The 4,660-nt window shown below is 40.2% G+C and overlaps 1 protein-coding gene and 1 long non-coding RNA gene across 2 annotated transcripts in view; one reads left to right on the top strand and one right to left on the bottom strand.

Moving 5' to 3' along the window:
* The window catches only part of mal2 (mal, T cell differentiation protein 2), an 871,414-nt gene that overhangs the window by 672,864 nt on the left and 193,890 nt on the right, over positions 1–4,660 (top strand). The window lies entirely within an intron of this gene.
* Positions 1–4,660, bottom strand: part of LOC116690858 (uncharacterized) — a 13,550-nt gene that overhangs the window by 690 nt on the left and 8,200 nt on the right. The window lies entirely within an intron of this gene.

The following is a 4,660-nucleotide window of genomic DNA, read 5'->3' as shown; positions in this document are numbered from 1 at the left end:
CACAAGCTTTCTGCACTCACAAAACTGACCACCCCCCCCCCCACAGACACACACACTCTCACTCTTTATGAGGTGTTTTACACCAGTGACCACCAACACAGGGTCTCAGTGTTCTCTAATCCACAGTCAGGCTGAATAGCCCGCTCCATGCAATGGAGGGATTACATTGTCGGATTAATGGAACTTTTAATTTGAGTCATTGTGACTGCCCATGATAAAAAGAATAGGTGCAGCAAAGAATCCCAGTGCCTCTATGTGATATTGTTAAATGTTACAACTGTACTTTTCAACTACTGCATTAACTGCAATAACACATACTGTGTGGGTCAGGCTGATAATGAACATACAGAAGCTTTTAAAGACTAAGCAACTTGACTGTCGCTGTGAGAACTACTGCAGCTATTGCAGCACAGTCAGTGCTAAACCATCAGTATTGCTACCACTACTTTTACTACTTTCAGTACTATTGTTACATCTTGGGAAAGTGTTATATAAAATCAGAGCTAAGCCATACTTGTTGGCAGCTAGTTACCTGTATTGCCTAGCTAGTTAGCCTGTAGTCTGGTATTAGCTACACTGGAACAATGACAACATTTAAGTGGGGGAAAAGTGTTTTTTTTACCCACCAAGATTAAGTTTAATTACATTTACCGTATTCATGGATACAGTCCGTCTCATTAACGTAAAGGTCTCTTTTTAACTGATTGAAGTTAAATAAAGGAGTGATTTAAGGTGAAAGGCATTGGTTAGACACTTTTATAGACATTACAACCCGTGATGGCCGTACCCGCTGCAGCACAGCCATCTTAAAAAGTCGAGCACTCAAACTTTATTTTTTCTTAAAATTGGGTCATACAATTTCTCATACACATGCATGCTTTTGGTTCAAACATTTACTAACTACAAATAATGAGCACACAGCTTCACATACATTTGTGATTTTTAGTTAAAATTAAAAGTACCTTTTGTAGCTTGAACATTTAGTTACTTCTATATTGTCTGTTTCTGTCTTGTAACATTTAGCTCTTTTAGGCTTACGAGTGTCAGAGGCTCCACACCGTGAGAAGGATCCATGCTGTCTGCTGGGCAAAATGGAGGCAGCTGGAGCAAGAGCTGCTTTATAGGGCAGGTGGCCTAATTGGGCACTACCATCACTCGCCATGTCCTCGGGGAATCTTCATTTTTTCTTTAGAGTAGTTTTTGCTTGATTTACATTATATCCATTCATTTTGTTTTGGTTAGTGTTATATTAACTAATTTACTATTTTTTGGAAAAACATTTAAAAAGCCTTTGTTTTACTGGCTATTTCATAATACAAAATCAAAAAAGATACAGGGAGAAGCGAAATGTTTGGCTTTGATTGTAATTTGTAGTTTTTTTAGTAAGTAGTGTTTCATTGTTAGTTTCCCCTGTGTGTTAGAACTGGTCTGATCAAGCAGTAAATGGGTTGCATCTCATAACCCTTAAATTTCCTCCCTTCCTTTGCGTCTTAGGTCCTCCCACCCAGTAGGCACGGGAAAGACACAAGAGGCTCGTTCGAGATGAGCCAGGTCTGCGCAGAATCGATCACCGGCGATCGGCGCCCGCTGCATGCCGGTTAGATTTGTGTCCGACTTGATCCCGACTTGCTCTGACGTCATGCACACGTGGGCAACGGAAATCTCACGAGAGCAAGGCGGCCGCAGTTCTGAGACGCAGGCGGCGCAGTTGCTTTTCACCAACTGCAAGAGCCAGGCGGACCCAGAGCATGCTGGGAAACGCTGGCTTCTCAGCTGATTTAACACCTGATAGGTTTACAACATGATGACGTTTTATATAACTTTTTATTGTTTTTGAATCGGAGGGATTTTAATGCTATTTGTCTGATTTAAGAACTTATCTGTCAGAACACATGTTGTGTGACTGATAGTTAAGTTTAGAAGTTAGAGAGACTAAACCCGTTCAGATCACGGATCATCTCAGTGTGTTGTTCATTAAAATCAGCAACAGGTCGCAGTAGAGCGCTTTGCCAGCTACTCTGTCATACTAAAACAACTGAGGACTGTGTACAAGCTGATATGGGTCTGATTATATTTATAAATCGGAATCGCACCACAGGTTTTCATCACTTCTGTCCAGCTGAAGGCGGCTGGAATCGGCTGGAAACTGTCCGACTTTACCGCAGCTTTTTGTCACCGCCCCCCGCTGTTGCCGCCTGCTCTCGTCCACTTTACAGGCAAGGCGCAGTTCATCTCGAACGAGCCTAAGCAAATCATGGGAAGAGAGAGGCAACAAGCAAATGTGTTTCTTCTTCTGCGTCACATGAATTCGCCAGCTGTATGGGCAGAGTTAGTAACTCCTTGAGCTGCATGGCTTCAGGGAAGGCTACTCTTGTGCATTCTCACATATAGCTCCTTGATTCTCGCTCCTCAGCCCTCGGGGCAAAGCTTTGAGAGCTTTGAGATGGCCTTCACAGAGGAGGGACAGAACAAACAGAACAACTTCCTGTTCAGCTGAGGGCTGAGGAGTCAAGGAGCTATCAAATAAGGGTTATGTATGTTTCTTTTGTGTTATGTCAATTGTATGTTGAGTTTGATGTGTTAAAATCTTAAGTGACGTTCTGTTTAGGTGACCTATTTCATGGCCCCAACACTTTATCCTCACTTTGGTTTGTAAACAGGTATTTTTTTTAAGACTTTAGGGGTAATTAAAGCCCTTCCTTTTTTAATCTACCTGTGACTCCTTGTGCCTTACTGCTTGGTCCCTCACACAACTCATGAACATTTTCAAGTTAAGTAACACTCTACGCTGCTTGTCTCCGTATTCTCTGCTTATGTAGACAAACAACAGGTGCCAACAAATATGGCATACTATCCCCTTAAATTCCTAGTAAGCAGCATGGCAAAACTGATTCCCAACCCTACTTAATCACTGTTACTACTGCTATGCTTAGTTACTTTTGCCATGACTATTATTAAAGTGTGAATACAAGTAAAATCAATACTTTGATCATCTTAACAAATTTAGTTAAACCAAATCCACAAAGTCGGTAGAGTAATGCAAATATGTTTACTGTATAGTAATATATAGTATGTACACACATATACACCAAGGCACCCAATTCCTACATGATTTGTCTGCTCCCAAAATAAGTCCACAATGGAGAAAGAATACGGCCTGTAGTCAGGCAGAAAAAAATGAGAGAGATTGGCCTAAAGAACGTTTGAGGCAAAGTGAAGAAAGCTTGATGAATGGAAGGATGGCTGGATACAGGGAGGAAGTGGAGAGCTGAGATCTGTTAAGTGTTTACCATTCCTGACGGCAACAATGGAACCATGGATTTCACCATAGAGCGTAACTATAAAAACGTTAGGCCTAAAGAACAGCATTGTCCATTTTCTACAAGTCATTATCTTCTCCTTCTTTCTTCTCTTCGGACATTCTACCAGAAACCTGACAGCTTCTCTGATCACAGACGAATTGTATGTTAATGAAATCAAGTTGGATTTATTATATTTTGCACATGTTCAGCATGCTGCATTATCCCCCAGGGAAAGAGAAGACAACAACCAAACGCTAAAATCTCAGTGGTTGTTGATCCATTTACTTACTAAAACCACATCGTTAAACTTGCCCTTCAGAACTGGCTTTTCTGAAACTGCTGGTTTGAATTCTAATCAACCCCTTTCGATAAAATGAAGATAGAAAACTCAACAGACGTCCCAGAGAACAGAGGGGAAGCTCAAAATTTCTTAAGTTAGTTAAGTTAAGTCATAAACAACGTAATTATTATTCCTTTTTTTTTTACACGTGTCATTTCACGACATTTAGTCTCTACAAGTTTTGCATTGCCAGACCTATCTCCACAGCACCAAGTCTCTACTGATTTATTTTGTTAGGCAACGAGCGAGAGAGTCCTAGTAGGGAGGAGGATTGGTTGGATGTGTCAAACTAACACCTGACTTTCCCCCAGGAGGCCACTGTCCCAGGTGAAACCTAAAGTCAATGTTAACTTACTTATGTTGACTTACAAAGTAACTTAATTAATGTAACAAACATACTTATATTTTTCTAAACCTAACTAAGTAGTTTTGTTGTCTAAACATAGTGGTTTGGTTTGAATTCACATGTTAACCTGTTTAAAACATGGGAGTGAGAACTGATAGCTAATTGACATGCCAAAAACTTAAAATGATTAGACATGACATGCAAAATGTCCCTAAAAGTTGCTACTTTTATGCCTTCCAGTGGTGTATCTATTTTTTTTTAACAATGTGTTTATTGAATTTTGATGATCCAGTGGTGTGTCTTATGCAAATTGTTAATATGAATTGGCAAGGCCTGTATCATTCTGCTTTTGGCTCTACTTCAACCTCACTGAAACCAAATGGAGAATCACATTTATTCTCTACGCAGTGTTTGAACTCTAACGTGGCCTTTGGGGTAGCCCACTTTTTTTTTTTACGGGGGTGGGGTGTTGTGCGCTTGCGACTTTCAATGATTATTTACAAAGGTACATAACAGCTACAAGTGTATACTCTAGTCTATACAGGATTTACCCTATTATACTTTATCATCAGAAATTGATAGGTCAAACACCAAACAGCCACCCACAAGTAGTCTATAAACAAAGCATCAGGCTTGTCTTTGACATTTCACATGAACAACGGTTAAAGTTAC

Source organism: Etheostoma spectabile, chromosome 6 (genome assembly GCF_008692095.1).
Source record: "Etheostoma spectabile isolate EspeVRDwgs_2016 chromosome 6, UIUC_Espe_1.0, whole genome shotgun sequence".
Taxonomy (NCBI): domain Eukaryota; kingdom Metazoa; phylum Chordata; class Actinopteri; order Perciformes; family Percidae; genus Etheostoma; species Etheostoma spectabile.
The sequence above is the reverse complement of the archived record's forward strand: the minus strand, read 5'-3'. Positions and strand labels throughout refer to the sequence as shown.